The sequence below is a fragment of the Paramisgurnus dabryanus genome, chromosome 5, assembly GCF_030506205.2.
Source record: "Paramisgurnus dabryanus chromosome 5, PD_genome_1.1, whole genome shotgun sequence".
Taxonomy (NCBI): Eukaryota; Metazoa; Chordata; class Actinopteri; order Cypriniformes; family Cobitidae; genus Paramisgurnus; species Paramisgurnus dabryanus.
Window position 1 is genome coordinate 3,062,541 of NC_133341.1, and position 24,243 is coordinate 3,086,783.

Consider the following 24,243-nt stretch of genomic DNA (forward strand, 5'->3'; position numbering starts at 1 on the left):
CAGTTTACATAGCCAACAAATGCGTAAGGAATTTGATTTTTAACTCCTGTCTTATAGACATTATTAACTGAGAACAGCAGAGACGGAAACATTAGGTCATCAAAGCATGTAATGAAGTAAGATTGTGTATGATGTGTTCATTGAATGTATCTAATTTTGTTTGTCTTGTATGGGGTAATTTGTCTCATGTTATTAAATATTATATTAAATACAAAAGTACTAAAAGTTTTGGAGTTTTGGCTAAGGAGTGTTTTTGAGATTAAAATAAATGTAATTGGTAAGTGCTTTATTCTTTAAGTTGATGAGTTCTTTCTGAAAGTCTGAAAACTATACTAAACCCAATATACTGATAACCTAAAGTTAAAAGTCTCAGTTTTTAGACAGGTAATGTTTTGTAATATGTGCCTTTTTGTATTTAAATATGCTGTACTTATTAGTGTGATGAAAAAGCAATGCATGCTGCATTAATGCAGGCCCCTTGTATAAACACTGTCCTGCTATCGCAGGAGGACTGGACATGCTTTACGAGTTAAAAAACAAAATATCCCGGTCCTCACACGGGCACTGCCAAAACGGTTTACGATTCGGAGTGGAAGCATCTCTCAGAAATGCAACTTTAAGGACTACGATCTGTGTAAGTGGCAGAAGACCATATCTTTGTATTGAACAGTTTATTTGAAAAAATTTCTGTTTTGAAAATCAGGTCATCTATACAAAATGCAGAATAGGACATTTAAAAATTACACATACATTTTTACTCTCTGGAGAAAATCCTTTCAAAATGTTAATCTTGACCGAAATCATTGTTCATTATTCTTTTAGATTGTATTTCATCTGCCGCTTTGAGAAACCTTTTTTAATCTGTTAATACTTTTGAACATGTTTTGGTAACACTTTATAATAACTGCACACTATGAAGCATTAGTAAAGCATTAGTTAAGCATTACTAAATAGTCAACTCTTCATTTATTAAACATTAATAGACATTAGTAAGTAGTTTATAAATGCTTTATTCTTGATTTATAAGCATATATATAATGTGTTTAATAATTGTCTTTTCATTCTTTATTAATGATTAATTCATAATTTCTAAAATAAGTTTTACATTATTTACAAACCAGTTATTAAGGAATTTTCAGTGGTTCTTAAGATCATTTAGGAAGTGTAAGTAAATGATTAATAAACTATTTAAACATTCATTTATACATTTTATTATTTATACATATAGTAATAAGTTAGTCAGTGTGTTAATAAATGCTTCATTAACACATATTCCTACTGTAATTCATGATTAATTCAGCTAGTTATAAAACATTTAGAAGTGGTCAGTTAACTATTTTTGTGAGCTCATCTAAAGTGAGGACTATTTATGCTTTGTAAAGCTTTTATAAAGTAGATTTAAAGGCTCAGTTAACTTTTAAACAGAAAAAGAAAACAATCACAACAAAGAGTAATACAGAACATAGAAATATTTATTTCCAGATGCAAAAATTAAACTGTACAACTGTACACTTCATATAAAATGAAAAATAAACTTTTGCAATATCACAAAAAAAATCCTTGTACACCTCCAGTAAACATAAGCCTCCGCAATATGGTATAAAATGTTTTTTTAAAGTGCTACAGGAGTGCTAATGCAACATAAAAAAAAAAAAAATATACCATATAAAATACAACAAATAAAATAAATATTATAATAAAATATTTTACCGTGTAAAAACTACCTCAGTATTAACATTACAGAACGTTTTAAACACTTCAAAACAGCAGTGCAGATTGTGGACGTGTTTCAGTCCATTACACAACTTTTTGTGAAAACTTGAATACAGATCCTAGATCAGTTCACTTTCCTTTTAGAGGCAGCAGCTTACCGGAAGCCTTAAAGGCTTTGATAGTATCTTCTATAGCTGGATCCTCATGAATCACAGCAGCACATTGTGTGGCAAAAATACTGAGTTTAACTTCACTGCTGTGGGTTTTAAGGAGTTCCTTAAATTTGGAGGGAGCAGCGATGTACAATTCAGCAATCGGTGCATTGACTATGATGGTGTTCCGGTCCACCCCAACCTGCTTGAATGCAGCCGACATGGTCCCTCCTCTGCTGAAGTGTCGAAGAACTCTTTCATATCGGGCCACAACCTGCTTTGGTGTTTGAGCTGTAATTCAGAAAAAATAGAATTAGTGTTAGTATTTGGTTTTATTATTCTTGCACACCCTTTGACACACACACTGCACATTGTTTCTATCTATAGTATGACACATTCCACAAACTTCAGAATAAAGAGAGCCGACCACTTCAGTTTCACCCAGATAATTAGAGCATTCCAATGTTAAAATATAGCTGCAAGCAGCGATGGCGGGCCCTCGCACGTTTGTTTACCGCTACACGGTGCCTCCGAGAAAACGATGCACGGTGGGCATGTGCATCAAGTGGGTATATATCAGTGTACTCTTTCATGTTGCTACTGACCCATTTAGGTACAGTAGGTAAAAGAAACCCCATATTTTAGACAAACGGGGGCGCTAGTCAGTCACTAAATAGACACGCCTTTATCTGACGTTTTTGTCAACACTTAACAGCCGACAAATCAGATGTGTGTGCCAAATTTAAACTTAATCTACGCTGCCAAGAGCCTAAAATATGCCTGAAATAAAAGTACGTTTGACGCGTTGCCATGGGAACAGCGTTCGATGTGTCAAAAATTCCTTTGCAATTTAACATCTTCAATGTCTCAGCATCATGTTGACCACTTCTGGTGTCAATCGCATGAATCCCATACGAGGAGTATTCAAAAGTTCACAGCATGTAAATGTCAGCCTTAAATATGCTGGAAAATGAAAGCAAAGTTTGACTCGTTGCCATGGGAACAACGTTTGAGATATCAAATATCCCTTCACAATTTATCATCTACAATGTCTCAGCATCATGTTGACAACTTCTGGAGTCAATCGCATGAAAATCCTAGAAGGAGTATTTAAAAGAACATCGCATGGAACTGTCAAAAAAATCTAGCTTTGTGACTGACACACTTCCTGGCGCCTGGTGGTGGCGCTATACCCGGGAGTCACAATAGGCACGTCGATGCGATCGGAATCTTCAGACGAACAAACACCCCGCATGGCATCACAAGAAGATATTTTTTGCCTTAGATATTAGACACTTCCTGTTTCTCTGATGTCGCCATAAATTTGTCGGCTCGCCATGGCAGAACCGTTCGAGATATCAAAAATCCCTTCACAATTTAGCAAGTCCAATGTCTCGACATCATGTTCACCACGTTTGGTGTCAATCCCATGAATCCACTAGGAGGAGTATTTAAAAGTTCAACGCATTCATTTTTTAAACAATCCAAAATAGCCGACTTCCTGTTGGGCGGAGCTTAAATCTTAAAGTGCGAAAGTTGTTCGGGTCGATGAGATCTATATGCGTACCAACTCCCGTACATGTGCGTACATTTTTGCCCGATCTGTGCATCAATGTTATTTTTTTGCATTACAGGGGGCGCTACAGAGCTCCCTTGCCACGCCTATATTCTAGCCTTTGCATGAGCCTAGTGGCACGTGACTTTGACATCTGGGCCAAATTTCCGTTGTTTTCGAGCATGTTAAGGCACCCAAAGTGCACGCCAAGAGCTTAAATATGCCTGAAAATGAAAGTAAAGTTTGACGTGTTGCCATGGGAACAGCGTTCGAGATATCAAAAATCCCTTCGCAATTTATCATCTACAATGTCTCTGCATGGTGTTGACCGCTTTTGGTGTCAATCGCATGAAAATCCTAGGAGGAGTATTTAAAAGTTCACCATATGCAACTGTCAAGAAATCCACCTTTTGTGACTGCCACACTTCCTGGTGCCTGTTGGTGGCGCTATACCCGAGACTCAAAATAGGCACATCGATGCGATCGGAATCCTTGGCCGAACATACACACTGCGTTTCATCCCAATAAGACATTTTTTGCTTTAGATATTAGACACTTCCTGTTTCATTGAATTCGCCATAAATTTGTCGCCTCGTCATGGCAACACCGTTTGAGATATCAAAAATCCCTTCGCAATTTAGCAAGTCCAATGTCTCAGCATCATGTTCACCACGTTTGGTGTCAATCGTATGAATTCCCTAGGAGAAGTATTTAAAAGTTCATGACTGACACACTTCCTGGCACCTGGTGGTGGCGCTATACCCGGGAGTCACAATAGGCACATCGATGCGATCGGAATCTTCAGACGAACAAACACCCCGCATGGCATCCCAATAAGACATTTTTTACCTTAGATATTAAACACTTCCTGTTTCTCTGATTTCGCCACAACTTTGTCGCCTCAGTACAATGTCTCGACATCATGATCACCACATTTGGTGTCATTCGCACGAATCCCCTAGGAGGAGTATTTAAAAGTTTAACGCATGCATTTTTTAAACAGTCCAAAATAGCCGACTTCCTGTTGGGCGGAGCTTAAATGTTAGAGGGCGAAAGTTGTTCGGGTCGATGAGATCTATAAGCGTACCAAGTCTCGTACATGTGCGTACATTTTTGCCCGATCTGTGCATCAATGTTTTTTTTTGCATTACAGGGGGCGCTACAGAGCCCCTGTGCCACGCCCGTGTTCCAGCCTTTGGATTTCTGCGATGACGGACGACTCTGACGTCTGTGCCAATTTTCAAGAGTTTTCGAGTATGTTAAGGCCCCCAAAAAGTCCAAAAGTGTTAAAAAAAAAAAAAAAAAAAAAAAATATAGCTGCAAGCAGCGATGGCGGGCCCTCGCACGTTTCTTTACCGCTACACGGTGCCTCCGAGAAAACAATGCACGGTGGGCAAGTGCATCAAGTGGGTAAACATCAGTGGGCTATTTAATGTTGTTACTGAGCCATTTGGGGACTGTAGGTAAAAGAAACCCCACATTTTAGACAAACGGGGGCGCTTGTGAGCCACTTAAAAGACACGCCTATGTGTGACCTGTTTGTGCACACTTAACAGCCGACAACTCTGATGTTTGTGCCGACTTTTAGGTTAATCTAAGCACGCCAAGAGTCCTAAATATGCCTGAAATAAATGTAAAGTTTGGGGGGTTGCCATGGGAACAGCGTTCGAGATATCAAAAATCCCTTCGCAATTTATCATCTACAATGTCTCAGCATTATGTTGACCACTTCTGGAGTCAATCACATTATTTCCCTAGAAGGAGTATTTAAAAGAACATCGCATGCAACTGTCAGGCTTAATTAAACCTTTAAAATGAAAGTAAAATTTGACGCGTTGTCATGGGAACAGCGTTCGAGATATCAAAAATCCCTTCGCAATTTATCATCTACAATGTCTCGACATCATGTTGAACACTTCTGGTGTCAATCTCATGAATATTCTAGAAGGAGTATTTAAAAGAACATCGGCGTCAACTTAAAGGCTTAAATAAGCCTTTAAAATGAAAGTAAAGTTTGACGCGTTGCCATGGGAACAGCGTTTGAGATATCAAAAATCCCTTCGCAATTTATCATCTACAATGTCTCGACATCATGTTGAACACTTCTGGTGTCAATCTCATGAATATTCTAGAAGGAGTATTTAAAAGAACATTGGCGTCAACTGAAAGGCTTAAATATGCCTTTAAAATGAAAGTAAAGTTTGACGCGTTGCCATGGGAACACATTGAGATATCAAAAATCCCTTCGCAATTTATCATCTACAATGTCTTGGCATCATGTTGACCACTTCTGGTGTCAATCTCATGAAAATCCTAGAAGGAGTATTTAAAAGTTTCCTGCATGCAACAGAAAGGCTTAAATATGCCTTTAAAATGAAAGTAAAGTTTGACGCGTTGCCATGGGAACAGCGTTTGAGATATCAAAAATCCCTTCGCAATTTATCATCTACAATGTCTCGGCATCATGTTGACCACTTCTGGTGTCAATCTCATGAAAATCCTAGAAGGAGTATTTAAAAGAACATTGCATGGAACTGTCAAAAAAATCCAGCTTTGTGACTGACACACTTCCTGGCGCCTGGTGGTGGCGCTATACCCGGGAGTCACAATAGGCACATCGATGCGATCGGAATCTTCAGACGAACAAACACCCCGCGTGTCATCACAATAAGACATTTTTTGCCCTAGATATTAGACACTTCCTGTTTCTCTGATTTCGCCACAACTTTGTCGCCTCGCCATGGCAGAACCGTTCGAGATATCAAAAATCCCTTCGCAATTTAGCAAGTCCAATGTCTCGACATCATGTTCACCACGTTTGGTGTCAATCGCATGAATCCCCTGGGAGGAGTATATAAAAGTTCAACGCATGCATTTTTTAAACAATCCAAAATAGCCGACTTCCTGTTGGGCGGAGCTTAAATGTTAGAGGGCGAAAGTTGTTCGGGTCGATGAGATCTATAAGCATACCAAGTCTCGTACATGTGCGTACATTTTTGCCCGATCTGTGCATCAATGTTTTTTTTTGCATTACAGGGGGCGCTACAGAGCCCCTGTGCCACGCCCGTGTTCCAGCCTTTGGATTTCTGCGATGACGGACGACTCTGACGTCTGTGCCAATTTTCAAGAGTTTTCGAGTATGTTAAGGCCCCCAAAAAGTCCAAAAGTGTTAAAAAAAAATAAAAATAATAATAAATATAGCTGCAAGCAGCAATGGCGGGCCCTCGCACGTTTTTTTACCGCTACACGGTGCGTCCGAGAAAACGATGCACGGTGGGCAAGAGCATCAATTGGGTAAATATCAGTGGGCTATTTAATGTTGATATTGACCCATTTGGGGACTGTAGGTAAAAGAAACCCCACATTTTAGACAAACGGGGGCGCTAGTGAGCCACTTAAGAGACACGCCTATGTGTGACCTGTTTGTGCACACTTAACAGCCGACAACTCTGATGTGTGTGCCGACTTTTAGGTTAATCTAAGCACGCCAAGAGTCCTAAATATGCCTGAAATAAATGTAAAGTTTGGGGCGTTGCCATGGGAACAGCGTTTGAGATATCAAAAATCCCTTCGCAATTTATCATCTACTATGCCTCAGCATCATGTTGACCACTTCTGGTGTTAATCGCATGAATGTCCTAGAAGGAGTATTTAAAGGAACATCGGCGTCAACTGAAAGGCTTAAATATGACTTTAAAATGAAAGTAAACTTTGACGCATTGCCATGGGAACAGCGTTTGAGAGATAAAAAATCCCTTCGCAATTTATCATCTACTATGTCTCGGCATCATGTTGACCACTTTTGGTGTCAATCGCATGAATATTCTAGAAGGAGTATTTAAAAGAACATCGGCGTCAACTGAAAGGCTTAAATATGCCTTTAAAATGAAAGTAAAGTTTGACGCGTTGCCATGGGTACAGCGTTTGAGATATCAAAAATCCCTTCGCAATTTATCATCTACTATGTCTTGGCATCATTTTGACCACTTTTGGTGTCAATTGCATGATTATTCTAGAAGGAGTATTTAAAAGTTAACTGCATGCAACTGTAAGGCTTAAATATGCCTTCAAAATAAAAGTAAAGTTTGACACGTTGCCATGGGAACAGCGTTCGAGATATCAAAAATCCCTTCGCAATTTATCATCTACTATGTCTTGGCATCATGTTGACCACTTTTGGTGTCAATTGCATGATTATTCTAGAAGGAGTATTTAAAAGTTAACTGCATGGAACTGTAAGGCTTAAATATGCCTTTAAAATGAAAGTAAAGTTTGACAGGTTGCCATGGGAACAGCGTTCGAGATATCAAAAATCCCTTCGCAATTTATCATCTACAATGTCTCGGCATCATGTTGACCACTTCTTGTGTCAATCGCATGAAAATCCTAGAAGGAGTATTTAAAAGAACATCGCATGGAACTGTCAAAAAAATCCAGCTTTGTGACTGACACACTTCCTGGCGCCTGGTGGTGGCGCTATACCCGGGAGTCACAATGGACACATCGATGCGATCGGAATCTTCAGACGAACAAACACCCCGCATGGCATCACAATAAGATATTTTTTGCCTTAGATATTAGACACTTCCTGTTTCTCTGATTTCGCCATAAATTTGTCGGCTCGCCATGGCAGAACCGTTCGAGATATCAAAAATCCCTTCGCAATTTAGCAAGTCCAATGTCTCGACATCATGTTCACCACGTTTGGTGTCAATCGCATGCATCCTCTAGGAGGAGTATTCAAAAGTTCACCGCATGCATTTTTTAAACAATCCAAAATAGCCGACTTCCTGTTGGGCGGAGCTTAAATGTTAGAGGGCGAAAGTTGTTCGGGTTGATGAGAACTATATGCGTACCAACTCTCGTACATGTGCGTACATGTTTGCCCGATCTGTGCAACAATGTTTGTTTTTGCATTACAGGGGGCGCTACAGAGCTCCCTTGCCACGCCCGAGTTCCAGCCTTTGCCGGGTCCTAATGGCCGACGACTCTGACATCTCTGCCAATTTTCAAGAGTTTTTGAGTATGTTAAGGCCCCCAAATTGCCCCGAAACGTAAAAAAAAAATAAAAAAAAAAAAAAAAAAATAATAAATCCGAGCAAAAACAATAGGGCTTCGCACCTTTCGGTGCAGGCCATTCTGGCCTGCTCCTCGGTGCTCGGGCTCTAATAATAATAAATATAGCTGCAAGCAGCAATGGCGGGCCCTCGCACGTTTTTTTACCGCTACACGGTGCGTCCGAGAAAACGATGCACGGTGGGCAAGCGCATCAAGTGGGTAAATATCAGTGGGCTATTTAATGTTGTTACAGAGCCATTTGGGGACTGTAGGTAAAAGAAACCCCACATTTTAGACAAACGGGGGCACTAGTGAGCCACTTAAGAGACACGCCTATGTCTGACATTTTTGTGCACACTTAACAGCCGACAACTCTGATGTGTGTGCCAACTTTAAGGTTAATCTACTCACGCCAAGAGCCTTAAATATGCCTGAAATAAAAGGAAAGTTTGTGGCGTTGCCATGGGAACAACGTTCGAGATATCAAAAATCCCTTCGCAGTTTATCATCTACAATGTCTCAGCATCATGTTGACCACTTCTGGTGTTAATCGCATGAATATCCTAGAAGGAGTATTTAAAGGAACATCGGCGTCAACTGAAAGGCTTAAATATGCCTTTAAAATGAAAGTAAACTTTGACGCATTGCCATGGGAACAGCGTTTGAGATATCAAAAATCCCTTCACAATTTATCATCTACAATATCTCGGCTTCATGTTGACCACTTTTGGTGTCAATTGCATGATTATTCTAGAAGGAGTATATAAAAGTTCACTGCATGCAACTGTAAGGCTTAAATATGCCTTAAAAATGAAAGTAAAGTTTGACACGTTGCCATGGGAACAGCGTTCGAGATATAAAAAATCCCTTCGCAATTTATCATCTACTATGCCTCGGCATCATGTTGACCACTTTTGGTGTCAATCGCATGAAAATCCTAGGAGGAGTATTTAAAAGAACATCGCATGGAACTGTCAAAAAAATCCAGCTTTGTGACTGACACACTTCCTGGCGCCTGGTGGTGGCGCTATACCCGGGAGTCACAATGGGCACATCGATGCGATCGGAATCTTCAGACGAACAAACACCCTGCATGGCATCACAATAAGATATTTTTTGCCTTAGATATTAGACACTTCCTGTTTCTCTGAATTCGCCATAAATTCGTCGCCTCCCCATGGCAGAACCGTTCGAGATATCAAAAATCCCTTCGCAATTTAGCAAGTACAATGTCTCAGCATCATGTTTACCACGTTTGGTGTCAATCGCATGCATCCTCTAGGAGGAGTATTTAAAAGTTCAATGCATGCATTTTTTAAACAATCCAAAATAGCCGACTTCCTGTTGGGCGGAGCTAAAATGTTAGAGGGTGAAAGTTGTTCGGGTCGATGAGATCTATATGCGTACCAAGTCTCGTACATGTGCGTAAATTTTTGCCCGATCTGTGCCCCAATGTTTGTTTTTGCATTACAGGGGGCGCTACAGAGCTCCCTTACCACGCCCAAGTTCCAGCCTTTGCCGGGTCCTAATGGCCGACGACTCTGACATCTCTGCCAATTTTCAAGAGTTTTTGAGTATGTTAAGGCCCCCAAATTGCCCCGAAACGTAAAAAAAAAAAAAAAAAAAAAAAAATATAGCTGCAAGCAGCAATGGCGGGCCCTCGCACGTTTTTTTACTGCTACACGGTGCGTCCGAGAAAACGATGCACGGTGGGCAAGGGCATCAAGTGGGTAAATATCAGTGGGCTATTTAATGTTGTTACTGAGCCATTTGGGGACTGTAGGTAAAAGAAAAACCCCACATTTTAGACAAACGGGGGCGCTAGTGAGCCACTAAAGAGACACGCCTTTGTCTGACCTATTTGTCCACTCTGAACAGCCAACAACTCTGATGTTTGTGCTGACTTTTAGGTTAATCTAAGCACGCCAAGAGTCCTAAATATGCCTGAAATAAATGTAAAGTTTGGGGGGTTGCCATGGGAACAGCGTTCGAGATATCAAAAATCCCTTCGCAATTTATCATCTACAATGTCTCGCCATCATGTTGACCCCTTCTGGTGTTAATCGCATGAATATCCTAGAAGGAGTATTTAAAGGAACATCGGCATCAACTGAAAGGCTTAAAAATGCCTTTAAAATGAAAGTAAAGTTTGACGCGTTGCCATGGGAACAGCGTTTGAGATATCAGAAATCCCTTCGCAACTTATCATTTACAATGTCTCGGCATCATGTTGACCCCTTTTGGTGTCAATCGCATGAATATCCTAGAAGGAGTATTTAAAGGAACATCGGCGTCAACTGAAAGGCTTAAATATGCCTTTAAAATGAAAGTAAAATCTGACGCGTTGCCATGGGAACAGCGTTTGAGATATCAAAAATCCCTTCGCAATTTATCAACTACAATGTCTCAGCATTGTGTTGACCACTTCTGGAGTCAATCACATTATTTCCTCAGGAGGAGTATTTAAAAATTTACCGCATGCAGCTGTAAGGTTTAAATATGCCTTAAAAATGAAAGTAAAGTTTGACAGGTTGTCATGGGAACAGCGTTTGAAATATCAAGAATCCCTTCGCAATTTATCATCTACAATATCTCGGCTTCATGTTGACCGCTTTTGGTGTCAATTGCATGATTATTCTAGAAGGAGTATATAAAAGTTCACTGCATGCAACTGTAAGGCTTAAATATGCCTTTAAAATGAAAGTAAAGTTTGACACGTTGCCATGGGAATAGCGTTCGAGATATCAAAAATCCCTTCGCAATTTATCATCTACAATGTCTCGGCATCATGTTGACCACTTTTGGTGTCAATTGCATGAATATCCTAGAAGGAGTATTTAAAGGAACATCGGCGTCAACTGAAAGGCTTAAATATGCCTTTAAAATGAAAGTAAACTTTGACGCGTTGCCATGGGAACAGCGTTTGAGATATCAAAAATCCCTTCGCAATTTATCATCTACAATCTCTCGGCTTCATGTTCACCACTTTTGGTGTCAATTGCATGATTTTTCTAGAAGGAGTATTTAAAAGAACATAGCTTGGAATTGTCAAAAAAAATCCAGCTTTGTGACTGATACACTTCCTGGCGCCTGGTGGTGGCGCTATACCCGGGAGTCACAATAGGCACATCGATGCGATCGGAATCTTCAGACGAACAAACACCCTGCATGGCATCACAATAAGATATTTTTTGCCTTAGAAATTAGACACTTCCTGTTTCTCTAAATTCGCCATAAATTCGTCGCCTCGCCATGGCAGAACCGTTCGAGATATCAAAAATCCCTTCGCAATTTAGCAAGTCCAATGTCTCGACATCATGATCACCACGTTTGGTGTCAATCCCATGAATCCACTAGGAGGAGTATTTAAAAGTTCAACGAATGCATTTTTTAAACAATCCAAAATAGCCGACTTCCTGTTGGGCGGAGCTTAAATGTTAGAGGGCGAAAGTTGTTCGGGTCGATGAGATCTATATGCGTACCAACTCTCGTACATGTGCGTAAATTTTTGCCCGATCTGTGCATCAATGTTTTTTTTTGCATTACAGGGGGCGCTATAGAGCCCCCGTGCCACGCCCGTGTTCCAGCCTTTGGATTTCTGCGATGACGGACGACTCTGACGTCTGTGCCAATTTTCAAGAGTTTTCGAGTATGTTAAGGCCCCCAAAAAGTCCAAAAGTGTTAAAAAAAATAAAAAATAAAAATAAAAAAATAATAAAAATAATAATCCGAGCAAAAACAATAGGGCTTCGCACCTACGATGCAGGCCATTCTGGCCTGCTCCTCGGTGCTCGAGCCCTAATAATAAATCCGAGCAAAAACAATAGGGCTTCGCACCTTTCGGTGCAGGCCATTCTGGCCTGCTCCTCGGTGCTCGGGCCCTAATAAAAATAATAATCCGAGCAAAAACAATAGGGCTTCGCACCTTTCGGTGCAGGCCATTCTGGCCTGCTCCTCGGTGCTCGAGCCCTAATAATAAATTCTAACAAAACCAATAGGGCTTCGCACCATTCGGTGCAGGCCATTCTGGCCTGCTCCTCGGTGCTCGAGCCCTAATGAAGCCATTAAATAAGTCACATATGGACTTCAGTTATTTATTATACAGTTGTGTACTTTTTTTGTTTTTTATTTGATATAATCTGATTTGTTGGTTTGTTTACATAGTACTTTAGCTAATAAAAGGCAGAAGCTGCTGTAGTTGTAAAGTCTAGTAATTGGTAGCTTATATAGTTATGATTTAATGCAATAAATTCATCTCATTTGGAGAGTCAGCTGACATTGGCTTAACTTAGCACCCTCCCTATACTAGTGTTGTTTTTGGCAGCCTGTTTTCATTTTAGTTTTAGTCTAGTCTTTGTGTCAAGCTGTCATTTTAGTTTTTATTAGTTTTAGTCATGTCATACTCTTTTTAGTCTAGTCAAGTTTTAGTCGACTAAAATTCTTGCCATTTTAGTCTTATTTTAGTCAGACTTATCCATTACTATTTTAGTCTAGTTTTAGTCGACGAAAACTGATGACATTTTAGTCTAGTTTTAGTCAGTGAAATTGTATTTAGTCTCTTTTTAGTAATGCAATTCTATTTAACCCATATAGTATAATGACCTAATAGTATTATAGACAAAACAATATTTTCTTTTAGCCAAACCCATTTCAAACAAAAGTTATATTATTGTTACCTTATAGACCCAAGAATACATCCATTCCAGACATGGAAGATGCTCTGATTTGAATAGATATTTATTTTACTATCCTCTGAGTGAGTGACTTGACTGTTCGTAAGAGTCTACATAAAAGTCTACATAATCAAAACAAAAGTAGTCTAAGCAAACACACACACACACACACACACACACACACACACACAAGGTCAAATGGGTCACACACAACTATAGTATGTGTGAGAATAGAAATATGCTATTGTTAACATTTATAATTGTATTTTGACAGCAGCACAAACTACAATCATACATATGTAATTATATATTATTATAGTTTATATTTCTGCATCTGTACGTTACCACCAGTGTACCTAATGGACTTTGGCTTAATCTAATGTGACAAAGCTGATCTTAAATGTCAGTATAAAATTAAATCCAAGCAATTTTGGAGAATTACTAAATGTTTTTCTTGTAAGTAAATTAAAAGTCAGCTTTAAGAAAACATCAGATGTCTATTAAGAAAAGCAAAGTTGGTATGTATGGTTATGTTCTCAACAGTACAGGTGTTTGATTGATTTAATATTCAGCGCAGTAACGTTATGTTTTGTTTATTTAAATAATAAATAAGTTTAGTTATTAAGCATATACAAAACAACGAATGTCTTTAGCATAGATATATTTACAATGTTTCAAAACGCAACGCAGCACAATGTCATTTAAACAACTGTTACATGATATAAATTTGTACATTGTTATACTGGTGTTGTCAGCAATCAAAGCTATAGATTTTAACAGGCTTTTTGCACTGACCTGAAAGTGATGCACGGGATTTATTTTGGACTTTTCATTTACATTTGGAGCCAGAATGCTGCATCTTCCCGGTCGGAATCGCCGCGCGGCTACAGCTTTTCTCATGTATGGAAGCATTTTGTGCAGCATTTAGTGGAAATGTGTTTATCTTCAACAGCGACTGCCATGAAGAGTCGTGTCCGTAAAAGGGAGAGGATCTTAGGTGCACGAGCAAGTATGAGGTGCCCCTAGGGACTTTTTTCAGAATTACCATGCATATACATGTACTTTTCCTCTCACATACACATATGAAACCAAATTCATTCACATACTATAATGAAATGCTCACACACATACAAGTGAAATGCTTTTACAAACACAACTGAAACGCTCTCACACATACAACTGAAAATATTACATTCAAAAACACAACTGAAATGCTCACACACACACAACTGAGATGCTCTCATACATGCAATTGAAAATATAACGCTCACACACACACAACTGAAACGCTCTCACAAACACAACTGAAACGCTCTCACACACACAACTGAAACGCTCTCACACACACACACAACTGAAACGCTCTCACACACACACACAACTGAAACGCTCTCACACACACACACAACTGAAACGCTCTCACACACACAACTGAAACGCTCTCACACACACAACTGAAACGCTCTCACACACACAACTGAAACGCTCTCACACACACAACTGAAAAGCTCTCACACACACAACTGAAAAGCTCTCACACACACAACTGAAACGCTCTCACACACACAACTGAAACGCTCTCACACACACAACTGAAACGCTCTCACACACACAAATGAAACGCTCTCACACACACAAAAGAAACGCTCTCACACACACAACTGAAACGCTCTCACACACACAACTGAAACGCTCTCACACACACAACTGAAACGCTCTCACACACACAACTGAAACGCTCTCACAAACACAACTAAAACGCTCTCACACACACAACTGAAATGTTCTCACACATACAACTGAAAATATAACATTCAAAAACACAACTGAAATGCTCACACACACACACACACACACACAATTGAGATGCTCTCATACATACAATTGAAAATATAACACTCACACACACACAACTGAAACGCTCTCACACATACAACTGAAACGCTCTCACACACACAACTGAAACACTCTCACACACACAACTGAAACACTCTCACACATACAACTGAAACGCTCTCACACACACACACAACTGAAACGCTCTCACACACACACACAACTGAAACGCTCTCACACACACACACAACTGAAACGCTCTCACACACACAACTGAAACGCTCTCACACACACAACTGAAACGCTCTCACACACACAACTGAAACGCTCTCACACACACAACTGAAACGCTCTCACACACACAACTGAAACGCTCTCACACACACAACTGAAAAGCTCTCACACACACAACTGAAAAGCTCTCACACACACAACTGAAAAGCTCTCACACACACAACTGAAAAGCTCTCACACACACAACTGAAAAGCTCTCACACACACAAATGAAACGCTCTCACACACACAAATGAAACGCTCTCACACATTTTTTTTTCAATTCAATTCAATTTTATTTATATAGCGCTTTTCACAAAAGTCAATTGTTTCAAAGCAGCTTTACATAAATAGAAGCAGTGAAAAGCACAGAAAACGACAGATAGCACAACAAAATACATGAAAGCATGAGCAGTTAAATTTGCTGCGGCTATGACTCAATATTATAATTGCACGTATTACTAAAGCAACGTATAGAAGAGGAAGCTAGGTAAAGCCCAAAAAGGCTGCCTCCCCGGGGTGAAAAACCCCCTAGGAGAAAAAAAACCCTGTGCTTTTATCCGAGGAAAAATAAGTCCTAGGAGGGAAAAACCCTTGGGAGAACGGAAATGGAGATTTAGCGGAGATTAAGCGGTTCTGCCGGTGATCGTTGGTCAGGTATCAGCTGGGCATAACGTTGAAGGACAGCCAGTAGATCAGAGGTGTGCCGACTTTCACATCTACCGGGACTGGGTCTGTTTGTCTCGTCCTCAGGTCGAGGACGAGACAGGGAGAGAAAAACAAAATCGTATTAGCGTAGCGGCCGTTCATATGTATTGAAGTGTCACACAGTGATGTGGTTTAACTCAGCTTAGTTCCAGACAGACTAAATATTGCGGCATAATTATGTTATCCACAGTTGAGGATTTAGCAAATTGGGGGCCCAATGCGAGGGTATTAGGGGTGGCACGGTTCACAAAACCCTCGGTTCGGTTCGTATCACGGTTCTATGGTCACGGTTCACGGTTCAGTACGGTTCTTGTTGTTATTTTTTCTTTAAATTTTTAACACTCCAGAAATGTATTATCTTATTAATGTATTAATTATCCATAATTTAGTATACAGTATTAAAAAAAGTTATATCATGTAATCATGCACAAACTGAATTTGACTTTAAGCACATTGGACCATCTCTGAGGAAAGCCAGGTGAGATTTTGATACAGCAAGAGGGAAGACATTGATGATTTCAACATGCTTTTCATTTAATTGGCAAAAAAGAGAATGTGTATTGCCATCTACATAAACTTTATGTGCATTTTTAGCACACAAAGATAACTTGCATTTATTAAAATGCCAACTTCAGTGTAGCTCTTAGATTTATCACTGAGAGGCTGCTTTAATACTGAGAGTTTATGTGGACGAGAGAGAAACATAACCTTTGCACCTGTAATATTTATTAAAATCTCTTTAAGTCTCTTTTGTCCACTTTTGACCACTTCTGATTACTTTGAGGGGCAATTTCTGAAATAAGATCGCGCAACTTTCACACGCTAGCAAAATGAAACTACGCGGAAATCAGCCGCTTTAATTTTATCAATGAAAGGCTAAAAATAGCGCTGAATATGAAAAGACGTAAAACATTGTTGTCAGTACCTCAGATTAGATAAATGGTCGGAGAGAAGGCGATCTCCTGTGGCTGTTGGAGCATATTCAACCCATAGACTGCAGTTCTATCTATTGTTTTATTTCCGCTGTCATCATAAGTAACATGAAATAAAAATATGTTTCCACACACCAAACTTATACGACGCTGGCGCATCCTCCAACTGCGGGCAGACTTCCTTTTCTCTCCCACTTGCCATTTCTACACGTAACATAACCCGCAGTACTTATACTCCAAACCAGTCACCTCTTCTTTCGCGCGAAAGGGAAACACGCTATCTGAGGTCACATACAGGGCATGAGACTACATTGCGCATGCCATGAACCGTTGAACCGTGCGGTACACACGCGCTCCGAACCGAGACAAGCGAACCGAACGGTTCGGATTTTTTTCATGGACCGTGCCACCCCTAGAGGGTATATATGGTAAATAAGGGTCACCTTCCAATCTTTAAGAGAAAATGAAACCTGACGACCCGGTTGACTAAGGCCTAAAGCCCCACTGTCTTCGTTAATACAGGTTCAGTGGCAAACGGGTCTATATTGTATACCATTTACAGGACCAGGAGAAAACGCCAAAAACATCGCAACCCGACCATACGTGTTAACCCGTTTGACTAAGGCCGGAAGCCCCACTGTCGTCGTTAATGCAGGTTCAGTGGCAAACGGGTCTGTATGGCATACTATTCATAAGACTTACGATAGCGCCAAAATCGCAACCCGACCATACGTGCCAACCCGTTTGACTAAGGCTGAGAGGCCCCACTGTCGTCGTTAATGCAGGTTCAGTGGCAAACGGGTCTGTATGGCATACTATTCACAAGACACACGAAAGCGCGAAAAACGCAACCCGACCATACATACCAACCCGTTTGACTAAGGCTGGAGGCCCCACTGTCGTCGTTAATGCAGGTTCAGTGGCAAACGGGTCTGTATGGCATACTATTCATAAGACTTACGATAGCGCCAAAATCGCAACCCGACCATACGTGCCAACCCGTTTGACTAAGGCTGGAGGCCCCACTGTCGTCGTTAATGCAGGTTCAGTGGCAAACGGGTATGTATGGCATACTATTCACAAGACACACGAAAGCGCGAAAAACGCAACCCGACCATACATACCAACCCGTTTGACTAAGGCTGGAGGCCCCACTGTCGTCGTTAATGCAGGTTCAGTGGCAAACGGGTCTGTATGGCATACTATTCACAAGACACACGAAAGCACCAAAATCGCAACCCGACCATACGTGCCAAACCGTTTGACTAAGGCCGGAAGCCCCACTGTCGTCGTTAATGCAGGTTCAGTGGCAAACGGTGGCAAACTATTTAATGCAATTCATTTTAAGTGTTCATGCAGAAAAGGTTTTTATTTATTTATTTGGTTGGTCTGTGTTATGACCGTGAGTGCTTTGTTCCGTGAAAATAACTATTGCGAGTTAAGAACCTTTACTAGACAAATTATGCGAATGCTTTGTTGAAGAGAAAAGTTTTAAGTCTAGATTTAAAATGATCGACTGTGTCTGATTCTCGGACATCGGTTGGTAAATCATTCCAGAGCTTAGGGGCTAAGTAGGAAAAGGATCTTCCACTTTTAGACACTTTTGATAGTCTAGGGATAATCAATAGGCCAGAATTTTGCGACCGTAGTGTGCGTGATGGATTGTATTCTGATAGTAATTCTCTAAGATATGAGGGTGCTAAGCCATTTAAAGCTTTGTAGGTGATTAGTGATATTTTAAATTGGATGCGATATTTAACTGGTAGCCAGTGTAAAGATGCCAGAATTGGGCTTATGTGGTCATACTTCTTAGATCGAGTAAGTACCCTTGCAGAAGCGTTTTGAACTAGCTGAAGCTTGTTGATCTGATTTGAATGGCATCCCCCGAGTAGCGAGTTACAATAGTCTATTCTAGAGGTCATAAAAGCATGAATAAGCTTCTCCGCGTCAGATGTAGACAGCATATGGCGTATTTTTGAGATATTTCTAAGATGGAAGAATGCTGTGCGGCAGACGTTGGCGATATGACTATCAAAGGATAAGTTGCTGTCGAACATCACACCTAAGTTCCTAACCGTGGAAGATGGCACCACAGTACAGCCATCTATGTGCAATTTGTAATCTGACATATTATGTTTGTAGCGATTTGGTTCAATAATAAGTACCTCTGTCTTATTGGAGTTGAGCTTAAGAAAGTTATGTGCCATCCAGTCACTAACATCGCTAATGCAGTCTTTTAGCTTAGAAAACGTGTGTGTTTCGCTGGGATGCGAGGAGATGTAAAGCTGGGTATCATCCGCATAGCAGTGAAAACTTATGTTATGTTTCCTGATAATGTCTCCTAGGGGTAACATGTATAACGAGAACAGGATAGGACCTAAAACTGATCCCTGCGGTACACCGTATTTAACCAGGGAGTGATATGACTCTTCCTCATTTACATAAACAAAGTGATAGCGATTGGTTAGATATGACCTAAACCAGGCTTTCAAAAATGCATTCGTTGAACTTTTAAATACTCCTCCTAGGGGATTCATGCGAATGACACCAAACGTGGTGATCATGATGCCGAGACATTGGACTTGCTAAATTGCGAAGGGATTTTTGATATCTCGAACGGTTCTGCCATGGCGAGGCGACAAAGTTGTGGCGAAATCAGAGAAACAGGAAGTGTCTAATATCTAGGGCAAAAAATGTCTTATTGTGATGACACACGGGGTGTTTGTTCGTCTGAAGATTCTGATCGCATCGATGTGCCTATTGTGACTCCCGGGTATAGCGCCACCACCAGGCGCCAGGAAGTGTGTGTCAGTCACAAAGCTGGATTTTTTTGACAGTTCCATGCGATGTTCTTTTAAATACTCCTTCTAGGATATTCATGCGATTAACACCAAAAGTGGTCAACATGATGCTGAGGCATAGTAGATGATAAATTGTGAAGGGATTTTTGATATCTCGAATGCTGTTCCCATGGCAATCTGTCAAACTTTACTTTCATTTTTAAGGCATATTTAAACCTTACAGCTGCATTCGGTAAACTTAAATACTCCTCCTGAGGAAATAATGTGATTGAATCCAGAAGTGGTCAACATAATGCTGAGACATTGTAGATGATAAATTGCGAAGGAATGTTTGATATCTCGAACGCTGTTCCCATGGCAACGCGTCAGATTATACTTTCATTTTAAAGGCATATTTAAGCCTTTCAGTTGACGCCAATGTTCTTTTAAATACTCCTTCTAGAATATTCATGAGATTGACACCAGAAGTGGTCAACATGATGCCGAGACATTGTAGATGATAAATTGCGAAGGGATTTTTGATATCTCATCGTTTTCTCGGACGCACCGTGTAGCAGTAAAAAAACGTGCGAGGGCCCGCCATTGCTGCTTGCAGCTATATTTTTTATTTTTATTTTTTTTAACAGTTTTGGGCACTTTGGGTGCCTTAACATACTCGAAAACTCTTGAAATTTGGCACAGACGTCAGAGTCGTCTGTCATTGCGAACAGGCAAAGGCTGGAACACGGGCGTGGCAAAGGGGCTCTGTAGCGCCCCCTGTAATGCAACAGAAAACAATGGTGCACAGATCGGACAAACATGTACCCACATGTACGAGAGTTGGTACGCATATAGAACTCATCGACATGAACAACTTTCACCCTCTAACATTTAAGCTCCTCCCAACAGGAAGTCGGCTATTTTTGATTGTTTAAAAAATGCATGCGGTGAACTTTTAAATACTCCTCCTAGAGGATTCATGCGAATGACACCAAATGTGGTGATCATGATGTCGAGACAATGTACTTGCTAAATTGCGAAGGGATTTTTGATATCTCGAACGGTGCTGCCGTGGCGAGTCGACAAAGTTGTGGCGAATTCAGAGAAACAGGAAGTGTTTAATATATAAGGCAAAAAAATTCTTATTGTGATGCCATGCGGGGTGTTTGTTCGCCTGAAGATTCCGATCGCAACGATGTGCCTATTGTGAGTCTCGGGTATAGCGCCACCACCAGGCGCCAGGAAGTCTGTCGGTCACAAAGGTGGATTTTTTTGACAGTTCCATCCGATGTTCTTTTAAATACTCCTTCTAGGATATTCTTGCGATTGACACCAAAAGTGGTCAACATGATGCTGAGACATTGCAGATGATAAATTGCGAAGGGATTTTTGATATCTCGAACGCTGTTGCCATGGCAACGCGTCAAATTTTACTTTCATTTTAAAGGCTTATTTAATCCTGACAGTTGCATGCAATGTTCTTTTAAATACTCCTTCTAGGGAAATAATGTGATTCACACCAGAAGTGGTCCACATGATGCTGAGAGATTGTAGACGCTAAATTGCGAAGGAATTTTGGACATCTCAAACGCTGTTCCCATGGCAACGCGTCAAACTTTACTTTTATTTTAAAGGCATATTTAAGCCTTTCAGTTGACGCCGATGTTCTTTTAAATACTCCTTCTAGGATATTCATGCGATTGACTCCAGAAGTGGTCAACATGATGCCAAAACATTGTAGATGAAAAATTGCGAAGGGATTTTTGATATCTCATCGTTTTCTCGGACGCACCGTGTAGCAGTAAAAAAACGTGCGAGGGCCCGCCATTGCTGCTTGCAGCTATATTTAGGGCCCGAGCACCGAGGAGCAGGCCAGAATGGCCTGCACCGTAGGTGCGAAGCCCTATTGTTTTTGCTCGGATTATTATTATTATTATTATTTTTTTTTTAACACTTTTGGACTTTTTGGGGGCCTTAACATACTCGAAAACTCTTGAAAATTGGCACAGACGTCAGAGTCGTCCGTCATCGCAGAAATCCAAAGGCTGGAACACGGGCGTAGCACGGGGGCTCTATAGCGCCCCCTGTAATGCAAAAAAAAAACATTGATGCACAGATCGGGCAAAAATTTACGCACATGTACGAGAGTTGGTACGCATATAGATCTCATCGACCCGAACAACTTTCGCCCTCTAACATTTAAGCTCCGTGTAACATGTAGCGTGCAACGTGACTGATGCGCTACAGCTAGTAATAATTTTCAGTATGGGCCAATGTATATCAGAAGCAAGGAACGTCTACTGGAGAGTGGAGGCAGTACAGCAGGTGAGTAAGTGACTGACAAAGTTTTGTTCTGATTCAGTGAATTGTATTATTATAGAAAATTTCTATTTTGTTATTTGTTTCAATGAATAGTTCACAGATATGAAATCAGTTGTTAACAGTGAAGATCAACAATTAACAAAGATCTTCTTCCATTTCTTATAGGACCAAAAAATTCAACACTTTGACAGATTCAATTCAATTTGAAGTTTCACACTCTTCGCAAAATGTAAAAATAAATAAAACTCTCAAAATAAAACAGTAGTGTGTGATTCTTTCACTTCAGCCAAAATATTTTGCAAATAATATAACCTTCAACAAAATATTACATTCAATAAACCCAAAAAAATATTGTTGTACATTCAATTTAACTCAGAACACTGTATGTGATTCAAATTTCTCAGAACAGATCACTTTTCTTTTCAGACTCAACAGAATACTCAACAATATGAGTTGAAAATACACAAATGCATCAAATTGATTCAATTCAGTTCAAATAAGGATCAAACGACTCAGTTGAACACAGTTCGTGAATCAAATGATTCAGTTCAGTAACAAGAGTTATTAAACTCTTTCAATAAGCTCTTTCAAGTTCAAAAGACCATCTCTCCTTTTTGGTAGCAAAAATATCGAAAGTTCCAAGAACGAAAGTCTTTTGTGTCCAAAAGCAAGGAAAAAAATGGAATTTTCCTACCAGTTGGTGAATTTTAGCAAAGTTCAAAGTGGAAACAGGTTCGTTGGTGGCTCGCCATTGTGCATATTTAATCACGTCAGATACACAGATTCCTCTCCAGAAGGATTAAATATGGCACAAACAGGAATCTCTCACAGGAAATCACGTAGAATAAATCATAGACAAAAAAAACCCAGCCTTGAAAAAATACAAGGCAGAAAGACAATCAATATCAATTTCAACTTTTTTTAACAGCAAAAATCTTAACAGCAAAAATCATGTATACACTTCGATTAAAGTATTAAATCATGTTTCAACACTTATTTAACTTTTTAACATTTAAATTTCACAATCACATTTCATCAGCATCTTTGCACGTGAAATTAGCTTTAGCCCTCGTGCTAATACTACAGCTCACGCTGTGCTCACGTGGCCCATGTAAACACTGCATATCAATAGCTTATTTAGTTAATGGCACTTTTCTCAGATAATGTATTACGTAAAATGTGACTCACCAAGGCAATAACTTCATATATATTCAAATAAGCTCATTTGCAACACTCCAATTCTCCGTTGGATTTCATCCACTTTCAGTTCACAAATCTTCGCTTTGTCGTCCTCTCACTCCAATGACAACTTCACGTAATCGAATCCGTTCAGAAATATGACTATTTACTGCATTCAAAGTTATTCGCGATCTATTTTAAAACTTTATAACAGAGGATCTCTGAATATCGCTCTGTGTAGCTGCTCCATTTCACTCTCCCGCTCTGTCTCCCAAACTGACAGTCTAGCAGCGCCGCTGAAGGTTGTGGGCGGGGCTTATGAAAGTGCTGCTAACTTTGGCTCTTTGGAAAGTCAGTCACTGAAATAAGGGCTGTGATTGGGCAAAACAGTTTTCCTTCTAGAGCTTTCCTCCTTTCTTACTTTTTCACTTTTCTTCACTTAACTATTTTATTATATTTCACTTTATTATTATTTTATAATTCTTAATCTTAACTAGTAACCTGATAACCCGGGTTACATCCGCCCAACAGGAAGTCGGCTATTTTGGATTGTTTAAAAAATGCATTCGTTGAACTTTTAAATACTCCTCCTAGTGGATTCATGGGATTGACACCAAACATGGTGATCATGATGTCGAGACATTGTACTTGCTAAATTGCGAAGGGATTTTTGATATCTCGAACGGTTCTGCCATGGCGAGGCGACGAATTTATGGCGAATTTAGAGAAACAGGAAGTGTCTAATTTCTAAGGCAAAAAATATCTTATTGTGATGCCATGCAGGGTGTTTGTTCGTCTGAAGATTCCGATCGCATCGATGTGCCTATTGTGACTCCCGGGTATAGCGCCACCACCAGGCGCCAGGAAGTGTGTCAGTCACAAAGCTGGATTTTTTTGACAGTTCCATGCAATGTTCTTTTAAATACTCCTTCTAGGATTTTCATGCGATTGACACAAGAAGTGGTCAACATGATGCAGAGACATTGTAGATGATAAATTGCGAAGGGATTTTTGATATCTCGAACGCTGTTCCCATGGCAACCTGTCAAACTTTACTTTCAT

At 40.1% G+C, this 24,243-nt stretch overlaps 1 long non-coding RNA gene across 1 annotated transcript; it reads right to left on the bottom strand.

Annotated features, from left to right (window-relative positions):
- Window positions 1–1,567: 1,567 nt before the first annotated feature.
- LOC135774502 (uncharacterized) lies at window positions 1,568–23,694 on the bottom strand. Its single transcript, XR_010543712.2, has 3 exons — window positions 23,191–23,694; window positions 22,697–22,873; window positions 1,568–2,156 (listed from the first exon to the last, which is right to left on the bottom strand). It is a non-coding gene; the product is annotated as an uncharacterized lncRNA (long non-coding RNA).
- Window positions 23,695–24,243: the final 549 nt, after the last annotated feature.